This window comes from Macaca nemestrina, chromosome Y (assembly GCF_043159975.1).
Source record: "Macaca nemestrina isolate mMacNem1 chromosome Y, mMacNem.hap1, whole genome shotgun sequence".
Lineage (NCBI taxonomy): Eukaryota > Metazoa > Chordata > Mammalia > Primates > Cercopithecidae > Macaca > Macaca nemestrina.
The window spans coordinates 11000911-11023174 of record NC_092146.1 but is presented as its reverse complement, the minus strand read 5'-3'; the positions used below and the strand labels follow the sequence as shown (position 1 = coordinate 11023174).

Sequence of the window (22264 nt, the reverse complement as noted above, 5' to 3'; positions counted from 1 at the left end):
TGGTTTTAGACAAGAAAAATATTGTGTTTCAGAATCTGTGTTCTTTACATAATATGAAATCATTTTAACATTAAATGTCCCACGTCATGTGGATGAGAGAATTACGGAGGTCCTTCACGCAGAGAGCCAGGCTCTTCCCAGAGAACGACCATGTGTCACCAAGAGATGAGGGTTACACGCAACAAAGGATAGGCAAAGGAAAAATGGAAAAATTGTTGACTTTTGTTGTGGTGATGAAATTCACAAAACAAAATTAAACATTTTAAGGTAAATAGTTAAGTGGCGTTTAATACAAGCCGTGTTGTGCAACAGCCACCTCCATCTAGTTCCAGAACATTTTCATCACTCCAAACTACAACCCTTAACTACTACCAGTTAAGCAGTTCCTTTCATTTTCTCCCTTCCCTCAGCCCCTAACAAACAGCAATCTGTTTTCTGCCTCTGAAGGTACCTGTTCCGGGTATTTCATGTTGGTGGGCTCAAACAATACAGGACTTTTTATAACTGTCTCCTTTCCTTTGCACGATGCCCTGAGGGATCGTTTACATTGTAGCACTTCTTTCCTTACACAAGCTGCTGACCCATTATTTTATTTGGGTTGTTTCCACCACTGTATTTCTACATACCTATTTGTCTGGGCACCCTTATTCATTTCTCAGTATGTGCGAATGGAATTGCTTGGTCCTGTGATAATTGTGTTTATTTTCTTGGGGAACCACCACATTTCTTCATAGTAGCTGCATCATTTTCCATTCCAGCTAGCATTGTGTCAGGGTTCCAAATTATCTACGTCCTCTCAAACACTTGATATTTCCTGCTTTTTAAAATGTATTCCCATTCCAGTGTGTGTGAAGTATGCTATCTCATTTTGGTTTTGAAATGCATTTTCTGAATAACTAATTATGATGATTTCTTCCATGTGCCTTTTGAGCATTTGCATATAGTATTTGGAGAAACAACTATTCGTGTGTTTGGTCCTTTATTGTGTTTAAGTTGTAAGTTAGTTATGTTTGGGATACGAGAAGTTGATAATTTAGAATTTGTTGCTTTAACTTACGGAAGCAGAATTCATACGAGTTCCTGAGACACCAGGGATGATGGTCCACCACCTAGAGGTTATGGATACCATGATTATGGTTATTCTAGTCGGGATGAACATTCCTCTGGAGGATATAGGTACTATAATAGTTTCCGGTTCTGTCAAATAGTTTTCTGAAGATGTTCCTGCTGACCGTAGCAAACCTGTCGTAAATGTAGTGACCGTGACGGCAACGTTGGGGGACGTGGTAGAGATCATTCTGACCATCCAAGAGGAATTTCTTACATATCAGAGTTATGGTAAGTGTCCAGGTTTGATTTGTACATTATAGTATTATATTTAATAGACCAGGTCATTGCTTTAATAAAACTTTAAGGAAAATCGTAAAGAAAAAAATGCACAAAATGCACTCGCATTGGTGTTAGCTACGTACATTTTCGCCTCCTCACCTAAAGAAGCATCTTGGAGAAAAGCTTAACCCAGCTAAAGATGTAAACATCAACAACATCGTCCATATTCTGGGTCATCAAGTGACAGACAGTCCAGGCATGGATCCTCAGGCAATCTTATATTCCACAAATCCACCACCTTTCCCCTCACTTCTGCATGTTTGTGTTTTGCCTTAGTCACCTACGCCAGAAAAAAAAAAAAAAAAAAAAGTGCGTATCCTGAATGTCTTCTCATATGCCTCTGAAACCTTTCCCATAAGGCTTCCATATACCTTATGTGCTCATTTCTTCTCACGTTGGTGTGTGAGAAGTCCTGAGAGGCTGATTGTCCCAGAAAAAGATTACGCATTCGCCTTTAAAGAAAAATAAGCTGTGAATTCGACACGAAAGATAACGTTAACATTTCCATTATCCTGTGCTATCTTAATGTGTCTGATGATACCCAAAATGAAGGATTTTGCAGGTACCTTACCCCAGCAAACTGGGCCCTGGATAGCTCAGTGTCCATCACCCAATGTCATTGAACTATCTCTGCTTCCATAGGATGAAGTAAGCTGTCAACTTAACTGTCTTCTGTTTCTTGTACCTCCCCAACTCTGTCCTATAGAAAGAATCCCAAAACATTTCACACCAATTCACTCTACAAATTCAGAGGCCCAGCTCCCACACAGACTGGTCATTTTCATGAAGAGAATCAAACATATAGATTGATCAATTCATTATGACAGCGGAATCCAGGGGATCAACCGACACACACACACACAGACACACAAACACACAGACACACACACACACACACACACACACAGAGCCACACATCCTTAATACTGTTTATTTTTTATTCCATACAATTCAATTCCCCCACCCCGCTTCCTGTCTTCATTTGCTGTGACTGGATCTGCTTGTCCTTCAGTTCCTGTGCACAAGACCATGCTCAGTACTGACATCCTGCATACTGTAGTAAGTTTTCAGGAGTTCTGCCGTGTTAGGTGAACACAGCACCTGTGTCCGATGCTCCATCATATTCAACCCAACATCTGCGCGTTCCCTAGAGAAACACAAACACATGTCAAAATGCATCTCCTCTGAGCCACCATTTAAAATGTTTTAATTTTACGGCCTGCTGAGAAAAGACTACCCCTTCCCCTTTTGTGATCTCTTCAACTTCCTCCTACCGTGCATGTGTTACAAACTATTCTCTGCAATACCTGCCCCATTTCCAGTATTCTCTGTGACAGGAGTCAGCTAACAAGACGCGTTGTACACTAAAAGCACACGGAAATCCGATGGGGTAATAGCTTAAGGAAATCCATCGATCTAAACAGTCCTTTGTGGTCTGTGGCAAGGAGGACAACCAGGCACATTCCGGGAGCCCAAGCTTTAGGGGTTGGTAAGATGACTCCCCGTCGGGTTGTCGGCCACGGAACCAAGTGCCACAGATTGAAGGTAAGAACTCGGCTTTACTTCTCAGTGAGTGTGGACACGCACTATGCGTCCCCGGGCTTAAGACTCCACAGTTATAACCTGCTTTGCAGTGCAGTGTCTCATGTGCCTTTTTCAGCCCAATGCCATGAATGTCCTGGATTCTGTCATGCTGTGTCTTCCTCTCAAGGAATTTCGGCATGGATAAGACGGACCCCCAGGTTCTACATTTCTGAAATGAGCCTCCAGGCTCCCTGAATAGAGAGGTGTGTCAACACCCTTATCCTGGGTATCAGACAGCTCCAGTTCCCACTGTACGGCTCACCTGAAATCTCTGTTTCCTCTTCAGGTGGCTTCATCCTCCTGTAGTATTGCAGGGGATCGCGCCACAGGTCCTTACATAGGATCTGTCAGGGGAATCAACCGGAAAAGGCCTCATGAGAGCTCAGACTGGTGACCCAAGCAGCTGGGAACACACCGGGGTCATTCCTCATGTTTCCCAGCAAGGACCCACCTCAGCAATCCTATTGGATCCTGCGAAGTTGTGGTCAGAAAACCAGTTGAAGAAGTTAAGACCGCTGTTGTTGTGTCTGCGGCGATAGGCCTCAACTTCATAATCCTGACACCACTGAATTGGAGTGGAATGAGAAGCCCTGTATTCTACAGACAGAGGATGTTTTGGTAAGGGGGCTGGAACACGTTGGCACTGATCCACCCACCTTCCTCCTTCCACTACCCATCCTGGGAGCCACCTGTCACCTGTGACGTTCACGAGATATTCCTTGGTAATCACTTTATTCTGGAAGTAGGGGTTACTCCGAAAGAACAACATGATCTGGCAGAGATGAACGGGATGCTTCGCTTCTTTCACCTGTCCGGACAAGGTGGAGAAAGCTTAAACACCTTTTTGGCTGAGGTGCCCACTGTTGCTTGCAGGAATAAATTATCTCCCTCAGCCTCCCCCACTCAACCCTCCAGCCTTAGTCTTCCCGGCCTCACCTCCAAGTTGATCATGTAGCTCAGCATGTCTTCATCTTGGTCAGTGATCAGGGCCGACATCTGAGGGTGGTTTGCAATCTGATTGAGGTCAAAGAGCCTCGAGATGCAACGGAAAGAAAAGCTAGAAGCAACGGGGAAGGCCTAAGAGCACCCAGAGGGGCGGCTAGGGGATTTTTTCAGATCTGCATCCATGAATGACCTCCCTTTCTCCTCTCCCTCCCCCTGAATTCAGACCTCTCGGGTTTCACCGAGGGTGTATCATTGTGAGGCTGACCGCACTGACACGGGGAGGGGCGACATGCAGAGAACTGCCGGTGTCTGAGGCCTGGCAGAATCTGCTCATACCCGAAGAAGCCCAGTCCCAGATCGGACTGGCAAGGCGGAGCAGTCACAGTCCCTTAAAACGATAGCTTGATTCACAGCAACACGTGTTCTGCTGAGAACTCGCTTCTGCTCTTCAGAAAGATGCCCCAAACGTCTGCTGCTTGGCACCATGAAGCGTTTCTCTCACGCACGCAGGAAAATAGTACCCGTGTCTGCTCTGGCTTTCTTCAGCCACATTTGTCTGTGGAAACTCACCCGTGTTCCCCAAATGGTCACATCGACGCCGAGCCGCCCGTAAGTTCCTTACACTTCCCAAGAGCACCGCTCAACTGGAAAAGCAGAAGAAACACTGCAAAGGATACAACATTGGCCCAGAAGCCAGGCATGCTCTGGATGATGGCGCCTCTGCGGTCCAGGTGGGGCTTGCGCCTCCGCTCCATCTTTTCCCTCTGCTGAGAAAAGGCCTTCCTGGCTCGGGCATTAACCGGCTCCAGCTCCACCTGAACGGCCAGCAGCTCCTCCAGTGCAGACTCTGGGCTCATGGGCCCAGGGCCAGGCTGTGCCCGCTGGACCTGCTCCTGCCGCTTCTCGTCGGCTTCCTGGTGGGCCACCACCTCCACCTCCGCCATTATGTCATCCGCTCCCAGCACCGCCTCCTCCCCCAAAGCTCCCTGCTGGCTCTGCGCCCCGGCCTCCCCCTCCTGTAGAGACTCCATCCTGAAGACGGTGCCCCCCTTCGGACTCCCACTGACCACCGCCTGTGCTGCCGGACCCTCACCGCAGGAACCCTGCCGCTGCCCTTCACCGCAGCCGGTGGGACGGCGGGCCCTCAGGGCGCATGCGCCGGGCTAGCAGGCGCCCCCTAAGGGACTGCAGGCAAAGGGCGCAGGGAGCCGCGGGAAGACATGGAGACCGAAGGGCCCCAGGAGCCCCTCCAAGACCGCGGTTCTCCCCTGGCGGCCAGTCAGTGCGAGGGCGGTGGGCGTCTCCCCGGGCAGCAGCAACCTAGGCTGGCCTGCAGTCCCAACCTCCCGAGCTATGCCTCCTCTGAGAAGCCCTCGGGGCTTGCGCCAGGTAGCGCTGCATCCAGGCACACGCGGGCTGCGTGGCCTTTGGAATCTTGGGCATGGAAGCCCTGTGCCCTCACTGACATCCTGAGTGTGGCAAGCCATTGACCCACACGGCACGTATGAAACATCTCACTTCACTGGGCAGGCCAGGTAGATGGAATGGAATACTGCAGATCCAGAGGAGAAGTCTCTCTGGCTGCTGGGGCGAGGGCAGCCGAGGCGGCCTGGGGAAAGTGGGTCTGGGCGGGCGCGTGGGAGGAAAGTCTCTTGGTTAGGCTGAGGTGGAATTCGTCTGCTCCAGAGGCCAGAAGGCCGGCACGCCCTCTGGCAGGTCTATGACAATACAGACTCCGCGTAGCAGGCTTCCTCCCGGAGGGTGCTGTACGGAAAGGAAAGGAGCATTCCAAAGGGGCTCCCGTCCTATGCCCTAGACGTACCGGAGGCCAGCCTCCAGGGCTGGCCATGGACAGCCAGCGTGCACACCGCTGTGCGCTGCCTTGCCGACCCAGAGGCTCCCATAGCGCTGAAGCGCCTGTCTCCCCGCTGCTGGCGCTGGACCCAAAGGGGTGTAGGCCCTGAGCATACATAACCTCCTTTGCACCCAAGCCATTCCCATAGGGAGCGCCAGGCACGACCCTGCAGCCCCTTCTACCTACAGGGCTTCCCTCAGGTGGACAGGCCCACCCGTCAGGAAGCCCAGGACGAGAGGACACCACACACCTGGACGTCAGCAGAGCGTGTCCAACATCCAGCACACAAGGGCCTCCTGCGGCTCCTGAACCCTGAGGAAGCAGCCGCCTTACATCACCCCGCCCCCCGCCCTCGGCCGCAACCACTTCCTCTGTCTCCTTTCCCTAGTTAGTGCAGGTTTCTTGGCCTGGCTCTCCCCACCCCAAAAACCACCACAGTTGTGAGGTTGCCTCCTCGACAGACAGCGACAGAGAAGCAACAAGCGAGGGCGACAGGCCAGATGCTCCAGATTCTCTGTGCTCTTGAAAATTGCAGGGTGTCACGAGACTTGCTCAACGAGTCGTCTGGAGGCTCCTTGACCAGAGGTAAATTGTTTGGCACACTCAGTTGTTGTCCTGGGTCAGAAACCATGGTGAAGTCCTGCTTTGCTGCACGATGGATGTGCAGGTCAGGCTGGGGAGCCTGGGTCTGCGGGAGGGGTCCAGTGTCTGAGTCCGTTTGAGGCCTCCCTGGGGCCCGCGGTGTCTCAGCGGCAGAGCTGGGAATGGGAAACTCATGCTTCACTCCAGCTAGCAGGCCACCTCAGTCCAGCTAGATGAAATGGTCGCTTCGAGTCCATCCCGTTTCTCCTTGTTGGCCAGGCAGGTGGAGGAACTCAGTCATCCCCAGTTACTGGCGGCTGAATGAAGATTTCCTTTTGTCACAACTTTAACTTCCACAGTGAAAGTCATCCTGAAGGACTATTGCTTTGGCATCCTTGGTACGGAGTGCCTCCCAGCATAGTAGGGGAGCTGGTGTGTGGGAGGGTCTGTGTGGCATGAAACTTCCTGGCTCCTCTCCCCCCAGGGAACGGGGTGTCTCATTGCACTTCAGTCCGGTGGTTCCGGGATCATAAAGATAGAGCCTCCAGCTGCAGGCAGAACATCGCCTACCTGAGCTCGTTCAGCTGCTGGGCTAAAAATGACTGCCTGGGTTTTGGCAAGGTTGCTGAGGAGGGTTCCGCGGCAGGTGCATCATGGGAAAGGACCTCCCTGGTCATTCCTTGGCCTCTGGGGAATGGGCTCTGAACTGTGACCTGACCTACGGTGGACCCCCTTCTGCAGTCCCCCAGATCATCAGCCAGGGCCTATGGCTCAATCCATTGCAGTTCTACTCCAGGGAGGGAGGGACGGCATTAGAGAGGGAACAGAGAGGAGGCCAGGCAAGCAGCCTGGGGCTGGGAATTTGGAGGCCTTTGAGTCCTGGTTCTGTATCTCAATTGTATTTTCTAGCAACCCACCTTCAAAAATCTAACATTTGAGTTTTAACAACCACATGTGGAATTGATCAGATATGTTTTCTAAAGTTGAAGTTGCATTGTCTGCTCCACTCTTCTTCTTTCTTTTTTGAGACGGAGTCCCGCTCTGTAACCCAGACTGGAGTGCAGTGGCGCCATCTCGGCTCTCTGCAATGTCCGCCTCCCGGGTTCATGCCATTCTCCTCCCTCAGCCTCCTGAGTAGCTCCATTCTAAGGCACATAATTACGTGGTAACTTTTTTCTCTATTGATCTGGAGTGGGCAGATTACTACTACTCTGCCATATATGAGAATATGCATTTCCTTACCTGTGACAACACCAAGGCATTAGAATATGTCTACCTTTTTTGTAGCTATATGAAAATTTTCATGTTGTTAAATGGGCCATTCTTAAAGATTATTAAAATTGAACATAGCCTACTCTTAAAATTAATATTTCATAATGGATTTGTAAGAATTGTATGTTATGATACAAATTTTAAAGATAACATACTTTTCTGAAGTGTCATTTTTTGATTTGTAAATATTTAAGTTTCTTTGAATGGAATTTCGTGGACCCTAATCATATGTTTCGATACAGCTTTCCTCATAGCAGAATTATAGGAACAGTAATTTATCATTTTTCTCCTAATATATTTTTGTCCTTATCTAGATTGTATTTACCTGTTTAACTGATCAAATTCTGCTCTCTCTTCACTCTGCATTTATCCCACATCTCTCTCTCACACCAATAAAATGATTCTTGTGTTATGTTTCAGGGTTTCTTCTGTCGCTAGACTGGAGGGCAGTGGGGTCGTCTCAGCTCACTGCAACCTCTGCCTCCCAGGTTCCAGCGATTCTCCTGCCTCAATCTCCCGAGTAGCTGGGACTACAGTCGCATGCCACCCGGCCCAGTTAATTTGTGTATTTTTGGTAGAGATGCGGTTTCACCATGTTGCCAGGGATGGTCTGGATCTCTTGACGACGTGATCCACCCACCTCTGTCTCCCCAAGTGCCGGGGTTCACATTGTGAGAAAACATTAGTTTTAATCTCGTGTTTGCTGGAGAATTCCTCTTAATTTCTCCTAAAATTCCTAGCGGTATTGTTTGATAGAAGGCTTCTTAATTTAAGGAATTCTTCCATCTCCTTGGTCCCTTGGTAGTGTTCCCCCGGCATACCAATCTAAAAATTGTTGGTTCCGTTTCTTTGTGGGTTGGAGTCTTGCTCTCACCAGCCCAGAGTGCGCTGGTGCAATGATAGCTCCCTACGCTCTCAAATTCCTGGGTTCAAGCTCTTGCTGCGTTGCTGTGACTGCAGGCATGCACCACCACACATAGCTAAATCTGTTTTTCTTGTTTCTTATTTTTGTAGAGACAGGATCTCATTACATTGCCATAGCCGCCATTAAAGCCCTGGGCTCACGCAGTCCAGCTGCCTCAGTCTTCCACACTGACTCACAGTGTGAGCCACTGTGCCTGGCCATCCAGTTTCTGAGACCTCAGTAATACTTGCGTGCAAGGCATTCTCATTGGTTATGCGAGGATACTAAGAAGTAAAAGAGCATTTTGCGAATAAGCAATCCCTGATATTAAATAATATTGATTAATAAAATTAATGCTTGAAAGGTAGACTTGAAGGAGGCCAGCATTTTTAAGTTAAGTGCATCCCACAAAAGTGCAGAGTTGTGAAACATATGGGGGGTGTAAAGTAAGATATGGTGTATAGAAATATGTGGGGGGTGTAAATATATGGGATGTGTGCGATCATTCAGATTGTACAGGGATGTTGAAATCTTAACACTACATCCTTAGTGTAGAATTTGAAATTATTTGAGGAGGGAATTTAGTTCTAAGCAGCACGAGGTGAAACGCAGAATTGAAAAAGAAGTCACATTGCTGAGAATGCCAAGGGTAAGATTGCCGCCTCAACAGAAGAATGTAAGACAATAAAGTAACAGTTCTAAGCAAAGAAATTTAAACAGAACAAATTAAAATTCTCACCAAGGACTCCATCATCATATGGAGGAAACTGAAGCCTGACATTTTCGATTTTACACTTCACGTGTAGAGTATCGATGAAGTTAAATATTTATTGATTTCAGAATACACAAGCTAGCACATTTCCATCAGAAGACTAGCCAGCGATCACATCATAGGTGAAAGACTGACCTCTAGGAATTAGCGTGTGAAGAGTATGTTAAAGGAGGAGGTTTTCTATTTTTGAAACAGGTACATCATTGTAATGACCCCTTTAAGTGTATTGCTAATTGCAGTAAAAATAAATATTGGTCACCATGAGAAGAGCTGCACTAGTACATGTTAATTTGCCAACATTTAAGCTAGAGCCAATCGCTTAGAGATGAGGGAGCGCTTTCATGTAAAATTTTAGCGTGCAGTCATTCAAAGGCAGCAATCTTTGTGTGTGTGAGACGGATTGAAGAACATGGGAAAATTTACCTTCTTCAGCTGAGAAAGGACGACGTATGTAAACTTTATATTCAGCGAAGACTTTCATGGTTTTACCTGTTTTCCCTACATCATTAGTAGTCATCAGTAATTCATATGAAAAGAAAAACCTTAAGTAACTAATAAATAACAATTAAAAATGAACTTTTTCTTACGAATTAATGTCTGCCTTCAGCTTCATTAGTAGAACTGGCCTTGTGGAGCCATGGGATTATCCAAAGCCGGAAGAAATATTTAAGTTGTCATGAATGTCTAGCAATTAAGGGAAAGAAGGACAGAATCATACCAGAAATAATTTTGGAAAAGTTGTTTTAGACAAGAAAAAATTGTGTTTCAGATTTTGAGATCTTTACACAATATTAAATCATTTTAACGTTACATGTCCCATGTCACCTGGATGAGAAAATTAAAAGGAAGGAGGTCCTTCACGCAGAGAGCCAGGCTCTTCCCAGAGAAATGACCGTGTGTCACCAAGAGATGAGGGTTACGCCACGAAGGATAGGTAGAGGAAAAATGGAAAAATAGTTGACTTTTGTTGTGGTGATGAATTTCACGTAACAAAATTAAACATTTTAATGGAAATCGTTACCTGGCACGTAACACAATCTGTGCTGTGCAACAACTCTCTCCATCTACTTCCAGAACATTTTCATCACTCCACACTACAACTGCACTACCAGTTAAGCAGTTCCTTTCATTTTCTCCCTTCTCTCAGCACCTAGCAAACAGCAATCTGGTTTCTGCCTCCCACCTTACCCGTCCTGGGTATTTCATGTTAATGGGCTGAAGCACTGCAGGACGTTTTGTAACTGCCTCCTTTCATTTTGCAATTAGAGATTGCAGAATGGCTGGGAAACCTCAATATGTGACCAGGGAGGGAAACTGGCTGGGAATTAAGGCCCACCTGAATGATGTTGTGGACACCCAGTGTCAGTTACCTTCGTAAACACCTGCTTAGTTAACATTGCTTACTATTAATATAAAACTTAATTTCCTGGAATACTGAAAAGCAAATTTACGTATGAAAACATGTAATTTGTTCATAAATGTATGGAAAAACTGCAGACTGATGCATTTTCCATTACAATTCTTATATGAGACCCGAAGTGTTTTACCACTTTTCAGATATATTTTTATTGTTCTGCTCCTGTCAGTTTTTAGGATCAAGTTTGCAATACATGGACGTGGAGAGGGACTTTCAACTTCTTTTAGAGCACTTAGTTGTAAATTTTGAGTTTCTTCCCCCGTGGTTCTTTTCAGGTTGCTATTTGCACTGTATATGCAAAGTGTTAAATTTTTTTTCTTATGTGCCCCTCCTGGAACTTTTGTTTTAAAGGATTTTTTTTTTTTTTTTTTTCTGTTGGATATGTGAGTTTCCTGTGAGCATTTTTTCTAAAACACACTTTATTTGCTTCATTAGTTTTTGGGATGTGTGTGTGTGTGTGTGTGTGTGTGTGTGTGTGTGTGTTTCTTTTGAGATGGAGTCTCCTTCTCTCACCCAGGCCGGAGTGAAGTGGCACGATCTTGGCCCGCTGCAACCGCTGCCTCCCAGCTTTAAGCGATTCCCTTGCCTCAGCCTTCCGAGGAGCTGGTATTGTAGGCACACGCCACAATGTCCAGCTAATTTTTGTATTTTTAGTCAAGACTGGGTTTCACCCTGCTCTTCAGGCTGGCCTTGCACTCCTGACCTCAAGCGATCCAAACGCATTGGCCTCCCAAAATGCTGGGCTTCCAGGGGCGAGCCATCGTGCCTAGCCTCAATTGTTCGTTTATGTATGTTAAGGCCTCTTCTATGTTCTTCCTGTACACATATTTTAGAATTACTAAAATCATATATTTTGTTTACTTCCCATTTGCTGAATACAGTATTGTGAATAGGTTAAACCTTGTATAGTATTGTCATTTTGTCTTTCATAAATTATTCAAGAACTCTGATACCTTTTTTCCCACCTGAGGAGAACATGCAGATAGTTAAAAAAAATTGTCTGAGTGGGTAGGTATTTAAATATAATTTGAAAGAATAGTGAAGTTCACAAATACAATTTCACATTTGTATTTTGCATCATTTTGAACATTTTATTTGCTGACACATGAAATTCTGAATTCGCCTTCACGTTACATATACGCTTTGAATCAATGTGAAGAATGAAATGAATCCAACACCAAGAATTACTTCAGGAATTAAGTAGAAAGCGGTTGTTATGTAGAAAAACTGTATTTATTGGAGGTATATTCAGAGATATTTGAGAAGGCTGAAAGTATATTCAGAGATATTTGAGAAGGCTGAAGCCAAAATTTTTGTTTTTCTTTTCCTCTGGTGTTTTATCATAGCCTGCCAAGACGGTAGTATCACTAGTTAGAGTCACTAGGCTACCAAAGTCTCAGGGCGGCAGTAATTATTATTAGGGAAGTAATCTAGGAACATAGATGGGGGAAGATAATTCTAGGCAGAGATAATAACCACTGAAATAATTCTGAGACTAGAATGAAGCAAGGAGTCATACTCCCATCATGTGGCAAGACAAGAATGAAGGAAAATGCTTGAGTGAGATCAAAGACCTATCCTTTTGGTTTTACTCTGAGTGTAATTCTGGCTACTGGGAGAACAAACTGTAAGCTGCAAGTGAGTATCAGAATCAAGCAGAGAGACCAAACAAATGATGACGCTTCAACAAACGGAATGGCAGAGGAGACGATACACTCACTCCTTTCATGTGACTGTATAAGTCGTGCTTGCCTAAAGTTACTTGGTTGAGGGCATAAGGAATATTCAGGTAATGATCCTGAGTATGTAGGCGGTTTTTGTTTAGAGCTTTCCTCTAAATTCCCTCTACTATTTGATTTCACTCTTTTCACCAGAGTTCCCATTATTTATGCCTCAGTGTTACATGGAACTCATGAAATATATGCCATGTAAAATGTTTTACTGTCCATCAAGTAATATGGAATTTACATGTCATAGAAAAGTATAACTTACACTTTGAAGTTCATATCTTATAATTTAATGTATGTATAAACCATGTAATCTATATGATGGATTTAAAAATATAAGTATTCGTAAACATATACAATACATGTATCTGTATTTATATATGTATTTGCATAGAGATGAAATTTATGCATTGTTTATATTTTAATACACGTAGAGTATATGTCTGTCTATATGTATTTCTTTTTTTAAAATACTTTAAGCTCTGGGGTACACGTGCAGAATGTGCAGTTCTGTTACCTAGGTATACACGTGCTATGGTGGTTTGCTGCACCCATCAACCGTCACATACATTAGGTATTTCTCCTAATGCTATCCCTCCACTAGCCCTCCACCAACCGACAGGCCCCAGTGTGTGATGTTCCCCTTCCTGTATCCATGTGTTTTCATTGTTCACACCCAACTTAAGAGCGAGAACATGCAGTGTTTTCCTTTTTGTTCTGGTGTTATTTTGCTGAGAATGATGCTTTCCAGCATCACCCATGTCCCTGCAAAGGACAGAAACGCATCGTTTGTATGGTTATGCTTACTATTCCATGGTGTGTATGTGCCTCATTGTCTTTTTCCAGGGTATCACTGGTAGGCATGTGAGTTGGTTCCATGTCTTTGCTATTGTGAACAATGCCTCGGTAAACGTAAGTGCGAATGTGACTTTACAAGAGAATGATTTATGTGTTCAGGGCATAATAGAGAACACCAGTACAATGCACTGTAGGGTAGAAATGTGACGGGTTAATTTGCTCCATAAGGATTTATTTTATTTTATATTTTATTGGATGACGACGAGGATGACGATGATGGTGATGGAGTTTTTATCATCCTGGCTGGAGTACAGTAGTGCAATCTCAGTCAGTACAATCTCTACCCCCCGCCAGATACAAGTGATTTTCTTGCCTGAGCCTCCCAAGTAGCTTGGACGTTTTATGTAAGTGTTAGCAGAACAAGCAAGAAACAATTCATAACAAGTGATGTGGCAGGTCACTTTGAACAAAGAATGTTATTTTTTTAGATGACACATTCTTTCATATAACTTGGGACACTGAAACAAATAAATGAATGATGTGAATACAAAGATGAAAAGGGCTATAAATTGTAAGACAGAGCTGGGCTACATTATCCTACAGAGTGTGTGGTGGGTTAATTTATTCTGAGGTGTTATTTTTAATCCTGGAAAACTTTTCACAGAATTTGAATAATGGAATTCGTGTTTGATCCCTTAATGCATGTGCTCAGTAAACATCTCCAGTTTTGCATTGTAAAAGTCACGATCATTTCATGAAAAAAAAAAAAGAAGAATTACTAGAAAGCTGTCAGCCTCTGTAAGGGAATCTCACTTGAGTTTTCAACAGAGTGTGTAACAAAATTTTATCTTTTTGGCTTATTTATGATTACCTAAATATAGACTTTTTTTTTTTTTTTTTTTACCATTTACAGCAAACTGACGGAAGCAGATCGGCCTGCCAAGCTTAACATTGGTGGCCTCCATTTAGAAACCAATGAAAAGACGCTTAAGGCAATATTTGGGAAATATGTTCCCATATTGGCAGGCAACTGTTATACATATGTTTGTTTATGTGTGTGTGTGTGTGTGTGTGTGTGTGTTTATGTGTGTTGTATGTATGTGTGTGTGTATATATGTGTGTATGTATGTATACGTGTGTATATATGCATATACATACACATTAATATGTCGGTGCTATTTATCTCTACTTTTCCAAAGTAAATGTATAGTTAATATGTTTACTGAAGACATAAGTTGAAATAGTTATTTGTTATTAAACTGTAATTTTCAAGTTTATATTTCATATTGGGAAAATTCTCATGGCAGCAGGTGAAGGGTCTGTGGTAAAGGTCACCTGTTGCTGAGAAAGGAAAATGAGCAAAAGTAAGTGTGTTGTGGAGGTGGAGAGCAAATTGGAATAAAATAGGCTGACGATTGAGATGACATAGTAGTAAGAATCACAGTAATGATGTGAAATGCAATTTCGTTTTTGGTTTCTTAGTACTCCGTTGAGTCCATTATATAAATGTAAGATATTTTCACATAATTTAGTTCTTCTGTGAAATGAAGGGGAAATCAGCAAGCTCAAATGCTTTGCATGTATTTTGAGAACGCTGCAGATGCTAAAAATGCTGTCGAGGATATGAATGGAGATGTAACCGTCCCTTATTCTTAATCTCCAAACTGCTTTTCACTTAACAGCATTTCAGGATCTTTTTGGTATTACTAAACTTTTGAAGGTGGCGTAATGTCATGTGATCTGAAATGCTTTAGATATCCTCTTCTTTTTGCCTGAGGAAGTGCAAGTGTAGTTGGAAGGATATTGGAATAAACGTTACGTAAATGAACGTATGGCAGTCCTGTTTGTATGTTAGTATTCCACTACAAGTGTAAATAGATCTTCAAAGCTTTCAAGCAGCATTAAAACTTAGAAGGAACTCTCACAGAAAGGAGAGAAATCAGTCAGTATTTCCTAAAAGCTATTAATGGATTTAGTTCCAATTCATGGAAATACATCTATAGCATAGACAAGCTATGGATAGACAGCTAGACAAACTTACAAGGTGGAAAATGTCTACAGAGAGACACCAAGACAGACTCACAAGAAGAAAAGATTCTTTCACATTTTCTGAAAATACATTCTTGAGAAAGTATATTTCAACCAGATTTTTACATTTAAGGAAGTGTTAAGTACTTGAAAGTAGAAACGAACATGAGAAGATTGAAATTGGGTAACAGAATGACTAACTGGCATTTTTGCCCCATCCTTGCTCTTTCTCTCCTACAAATATTGTTATCCTGTTAACGCAGTGATTTGTTGTAACATGAATACCTAATGACTCCTTTTTCCCAGTGTGTTTGAGGACTTATTTTGATCCAACCAATGGTCTCTGTCTTATTGAATCTTAAATTCTGGGGATTGTGTGTTTATCGCAGCTTTAAAGAGTTGTGTCCTTCTATTACGTACGGAATCCCGTTACATTACCATCAAAATCATTGCATTCTGGACACTTTCAAGTTGTTCTGTTTTACAGCATCACCCCAATCTCCTGTTAGTTCCCGTTACTCTTTATGCTATCACCAACGTGCTTTGCTGGACTTCTTGAGAGTTGATCTTCCCAGCGTGTGTCTCACAAATAGCCATTTATGCTTCAAAAACAGCTTACATTTTACATGTTTTCCTTCACTGTAAATTGTGGGTGTTTTGTCCTCACTGTACCATGTATTAATGTGTTGATCGTTAAATTGACTTAAGTACATATTTAAGTTTTCCTTGTTGCTTTTATTTCTCTTACGTCTAGCACACTTCCTGGTACATAGCAGAAAGTCCATTTTTTGTTCACGGTTATACTTTTATATTTTAAGTTTTAGTAGAAACTGAAAGTTGCTTGGTCTTGTAGGTATGGAAAAAATCTTATGTATAGTAATCTGAGAAAAATAATAACTAACTGGTTACTAACAATTAAAAATGAACTTTGACTTAAGAATTAATGTCTGCCTTCAGCTCGTTGGTAGAACAGGCCTTGTGGAGCCATGGGATTATCCAAAGCCGGGAGAAATGTTTTAGTTGTCACGGAAGTCTAGGAATTTAGGGAAAGAAGGACAGAGTCATACAAGAAATAATTGTAAAAAGTGGTTTTAGACAAGAAAAATATTGTGTTTCAGAATCTGTGTTCTTTACATAATATGAAATCATTTTAACATTAAATGTCCCACGTCATGTGGATGAGAGAATTACGGAGGTCCTTCACGCAGAGAGCCAGGCTCTTCCCAGAGAACGACCATGTGTCACCAAGAGATGAGGGTTACACGCAACAAAGGATAGGCAAAGGAAAAATGGAAAAATTGTTGACTTTTGTTGTGGTGATGAAATTCACAAAACAAAATTAAACATTTTAAGGTAAATAGTTAAGTGGCGTTTAATACAAGCCGTGTTGTGCAACAGCCACCTCCATCTAGTTCCAGAACATTTTCATCACTCCAAACTACAACCCTTAACTACTACCAGTTAAGCAGTTCCTTTCGTTTTCTCCCTTCCCTCAGCCCCTAACAAACAGCAATCTGTTTTCTGCCTCTGAAGGTACCTGTTCCGGGTATTTCATGTTGGTGGGCTCAAACAATACAGGACTTTTTATAACTGTCTCCTTTCCTTTGCACGATGCCCTGAGGGATCGTTTACATTGTAGCACTTCTTTCCTTACACAAGCTGCTGACCCATTATTTTATTTGGGTTGTTTCCACCACTGTATTTCTACATACCTATTTGTCTGGGCACCCTTATTCATTTCTCAGTATGTGCGAATGGAATTGCTTGGTCCTGTGATAATTGTGTTTATTTTCTTGGGGAACCACCACATTTCTTCATAGTAGCTGCATCATTTTCCATTCCAGCTAGCATTGTGTCAGGGTTCCAAATTATCTACGTCCTCTCAAACACTTGATATTTCCTGCTTTTTAAAATGTATTCCCATTCCAGTGTGTGTGAAGTATGCTATCTCATTTTGGTTTTGAAATGCATTTTCTGAATAACTAATTATGATGATTTCTTCCATGTGCCTTTTGAGCATTTGCATATAGTATTTGGAGAAACAACTATTCGTGTGTTTGGTCCTTTATTGTGTTTAAGTTGTAAGTTAGTTATGTTTGGGATACGAGAAGTTGATAATTTAGAATTTGTTGCTTTAACTTACGGAAGCAGAATTCATACGAGTTCCTGAGACACCAGGGATGATGGTCCACCACCTAGAGGTTATGGATACCATGATTATGGTTATTCTAGTCGGGATGAACATTCCTCTGGAGGATATAGGTACTATAATAGTTTCCGGTTCTGTCAAATAGTTTTCTGAAGATGTTCCTGCTGACCGTAGCAAACCTGTCGTAAATGTAGTGACCGTGACGGCAACGTTGGGGGACGTGGTAGAGATCATTCTGACCATCCAAGAGGAATTTCTTACATATCAGAGTTATGGTAAGTGTCCAGGTTTGATTTGTACATTATAGTATTATATTTAATAGACCAGGTCATTGCTTTAATAAAACTTTAAGGAAAATCGTAAAGAAAAAAATGCACAAAATGCACTCGCATTGGTGTTAGCTACGTACATTTTCGCCTCCTCACCTAAAGAAGCATCTTGGAGAAAAGCTTAACCCAGCTAAAGATGTAAACATCAACAACATCGTCCATATTCTGGGTCATCAAGTGACAGACAGTCCAGGCATGGATCCTCAGGCAATCTTATATTCCACAAATCCACCACCTTTCCCCTCACTTCTGCATGTTTGTGTTTTGCCTTAGTCACCTACGCCAGAAAAAAAAAAAAAAAAAAAGTGCGTATCCTGAATGTCTTCTCATATGCCTCTGAAACCTTTCCCATAAGGCTTCCATATACCTTATGTGCTCATTTCTTCTCACGTTGGTGTGTGAGAAGTCCTGAGAGGCTGATTGTCCCAGAAAAAGATTACGCATTCGCCTTTAAAGAAAAATAAGCTGTGAATTCGACACGAAAGATAACGTTAACATTTCCATTATCCTGTGCTATCTTAATGTGTCTGATGATACCCAAAATGAAGGATTTTGCAGGTACCTTACCCCAGCAAACTGGGCCCTGGATAGCTCAGTGTCCATCACCCAATGTCATTGAACTATCTCTGCTTCCATAGGATGAAGTAAGCTGTCAACTTAACTGTCTTCTGTTTCTTGTACCTCCCCAACTCTGTCCTATAGAAAGAATCCCAAAACATTTCACACCAATTCACTCTACAAATTCAGAGGCCCAGCTCCCACACAGACTGGTCATTTTCATGAAGAGAATCAAACATATAGATTGATCAATTCATTATGACAGCGGAATCCAGGGGATCAACCGACACACACACACACAGACACACAAACACACAGACACACACACACACACACACACACACACACAGAGCCACACATCCTTAATACTGTTTATTTTTTATTCCATACAATTCAATTCCCCCACCCCGCTTCCTGTCTTCATTTGCTGTGACTGGATCTGCTTGTCCTTCAGTTCCTGTGCACAAGACCATGCTCAGTACTGACATCCTGCATACTGTAGTAAGTTTTCAGGAGTTCTGCCGTGTTAGGTGAACACAGCACCTGTGTCCGATGCTCCATCATATTCAACCCAACATCTGCGCGTTCCCTAGAGAAACACAAACACATGTCAAAATGCATCTCCTCTGAGCCACCATTTAAAATGTTTTAATTTTACGGCCTGCTGAGAAAAGACTACCCCTTCCCCTTTTGTGATCTCTTCAACTTCCTCCTACCGTGCATGTGTTACAAACTATTCTCTGCAATACCTGCCCCATTTCCAGTATTCTCTGTGACAGGAGTCAGCTAACAAGACGCGTTGTACACTAAAAGCACACGGAAATCCGATGGGGTAATAGCTTAAGGAAATCCATCGATCTAAACAGTCCTTTGTGGTCTGTGGCAAGGAGGACAACCAGGCACATTCCGGGAGCCCAAGCTTTAGGGGTTGGTAAGATGACTCCCCGTCGGGTTGTCGGCCACGGAACCAAGTGCCACAGATTGAAGGTAAGAACTCGGCTTTACTTCTCAGTGAGTGTGGACACGCACTATGCTTCCCCGGGCTTAAGACTCCACAGTTATAACCTGCTTTGCAGTGCAGTGTCTCATGTGCCTTTTTCAGCCCAATGCCATGAATGTCCTGGATTCTGTCATGCTGTGTCTTCCTCTCAAGGAATTTCGGCATGGATAAGACGGACCCCCAGGTTCTACATTTCTGAAATGAGCCTCCAGGCTCCCTGAATAGAGAGGTGTGTCAACACCCTTATCCTGGGTATCAGACAGCTCCAGTTCCCACTGTACGGCTCACCTGAAATCTCTGTTTCCTCTTCAGGTGGCTTCATCCTCCTGTAGTATTGCAGGGGATCGCGCCACAGGTCCTTACATAGGATCTGTCAGGGGAATCAACCGGAAAAGGCCTCATGAGAGCTCAGACTGGTGACCCAAGCAGCTGGGAACACACCGGGGTCATTCCTCATGTTTCCCAGCAAGGACCCACCTCAGCAATCCTATTGGATCCTGCGAAGTTGTGGTCAGAAAACCAGTTGAAGAAGTTAAGACCGCTGTTGTTGTGTCTGCGGCGATAGGCCTCAACTTCATAATCCTGACACCACTGAATTGGAGTGGAATGAGAAGCCCTGTATTCTACAGACAGAGGATGTTTTGGTAAGGGGGCTGGAACACGTTGGCACTGATCCACCCACCTTCCTCCTTCCACTACCCATCCTGGGAGCCACCTGTCACCTGTGACGTTCACGAGATATTCCTTGGTAATCACTTTATTCTGGAAGTAGGGGTTACTCCGAAAGAACAACATGATCTGGCAGAGATGAACGGGATGCTTCGCTTCTTTCACCTGTCCGGACAAGGTGGAGAAAGCTTAAACACCTTTTTGGCTGAGGTGCCCACTGTTGCTTGCAGGAATAAATTATCTCCCTCAGCCTCCCCCACTCAACCCTCCAGCCTTAGTCTTCCCGGCCTCACCTCCAAGTTGATCATGTAGCTCAGCATGTCTTCATCTTGGTCAGTGATCAGGGCCGACATCTGAGGGTGGTTTGCAATCTGATTGAGGTCAAAGAGCCTCGAGATGCAACGGAAAGAAAAGCTAGAAGCAACGGGGAAGGCCTAAGAGCACCCAGAGGGGCGGCTAGGGGATTTTTTCAGATCTGCATCCATGAATGACCTCCCTTTCTCCTCTCCCTCCCCCTGAATTCAGACCTCTCGGGTTTCACCGAGGGTGTATCATTGTGAGGCTGACCGCACTGACACGGGGAGGGGCGACATGCAGAGAACTGCCGGTGTCTGAGGCCTGGCAGAATCTGCTCATACCCGAAGAAGCCCAGTCCCAGATCGGACTGGCAAGGCGGAGCAGTCACAGTCCCTTAAAACGATAGCTTGATTCACAGCAACACGTGTTCTGCTGAGAACTCGCTTCTGCTCTTCAGAAAGATGCCCCAAACGTCTGCTGCTTGGCACCATGAAGCGTTTCTCTCACGCACGCAGGAAAATAGTACCCGTGTCTGCTCTGGCTTTCTTCAGCCACATTTGTCTGTGGAAACTCACCCGTGTTCCCCAAATGGTCACATCGACGCCGAGCCGCCCGTAAGTTCCTTACACTTCCCAAGAGCACCGCTCAACTGGAAAAGCAGAAGAAACACTGCAAAGGATACAACATTGGCCCAGAAGCCAGGCATGCTCTGGATGATGGCGCCTCTGCGGTCCAGGTGGGGCTTGCGCCTCCGCTCCATCTTTTCCCTCTGCTGAGAAAAGGCCTTCCTGGCTCGGGCATTAACCGGCTCCAGCTCCACCTGAACGGCCAGCAGCTCCTCCAGTGCAGACTCTGGGCTCATGGGCCCAGGGCCAGGCTGTGCCCGCTGGACCTGCTCCTGCCGCTTCTCGTCGGCTTCCTGGTGGGCCACCACCTCCACCTCCGCCATTATGTCATCCGCTCCCAGCACCGCCTCCTCCCCCAAAGCTCCCTGCTGGCTCTGCGCCCCGGCCTCCCCCTCCTGTAGAGACTCCATCCTGAAGACGGTGCCCCCCTTCGGACTCCCACTGACCACCGCCTGTGCTGCCGGACCCTCACCGCAGGAACCCTGCCGCTGCCCTTCACCGCAGCCGGTGGGACGGCGGGCCCTCAGGGCGCATGCGCCGGGCTAGCAGGCGCCCCCTAAGGGACTGCAGGCAAAGGGCGCAGGGAGCCGCGGGAAGACATGGAGACCGAAGGGCCCCAGGAGCCCCTCCAAGACCGCGGTTCTCCCCTGGCGGCCAGTCAGTGCGAGGGCGGTGGGCGTCTCCCCGGGCAGCAGCAACCTAGGCTGGCCTGCAGTCCCAACCTCCCGAGCTATGCCTCCTCTGAGAAGCCCTCGGGGCTTGCGCCAGGTAGCGCTGCATCCAGGCACACGCGGGCTGCGTGGCCTTTGGAATCTTGGGCATGGAAGCCCTGTGCCCTCACTGACATCCTGAGTGTGGCAAGCCATTGACCCACACGGCACGTATGAAACATCTCACTTCACTGGGCAGGCCAGGTAGATGGAATGGAATACTGCAGATCCAGAGGAGAAGTCTCTCTGGCTGCTGGGGCGAGGGCAGCCGAGGCGGCCTGGGGAAAGTGGGTCTGGGCGGGCGCGTGGGAGGAAAGTCTCTTGGTTAGGCTGAGGTGGAATTCGTCTGCTCCAGAGGCCAGAAGGCCGGCACGCCCTCTGGCAGGTCTATGACAATACAGACTCCGCGTAGCAGGCTTCCTCCCGGAGGGTGCTGTACGGAAAGGAAAGGAGCATTCCAAAGGGGCTCCCGTCCTATGCCCTAGACGTACCGGAGGCCAGCCTCCAGGGCTGGCCATGGACAGCCAGCGTGCACACCGCTGTGCGCTGCCTTGCCGACCCAGAGGCTCCCATAGCGCTGAAGCGCCTGTCTCCCCGCTGCTGGCGCTGGACCCAAAGGGGTGTAGGCCCTGAGCATACATAACCTCCTTTGC

At 45.3% G+C, this 22264-nt stretch overlaps 1 long non-coding RNA gene and 2 pseudogenes across 1 annotated transcript; 1 reads left to right on the top strand and 2 right to left on the bottom strand.

The window, feature by feature from the left end:
• Positions 1-2312: 2312 nt before the first annotated feature.
• LOC139360967 (testis-specific Y-encoded protein 2-like) lies at positions 2313-5088 on the bottom strand (annotated as a pseudogene).
• A 138-nt stretch (positions 5089-5226) lies between these two features.
• Positions 5227-7588, top strand: LOC139360978 (uncharacterized). The gene is made up of 3 exons (XR_011618545.1): positions 5227-5453; positions 6309-6358; positions 6639-7588. It is a non-coding gene; the product is annotated as an uncharacterized lncRNA (long non-coding RNA).
• Positions 7589-18674: 11086 nt separating this feature from the next.
• LOC139360969 (testis-specific Y-encoded protein 2-like) lies at positions 18675-21450 on the bottom strand (annotated as a pseudogene).
• Positions 21451-22264: the final 814 nt, after the last annotated feature.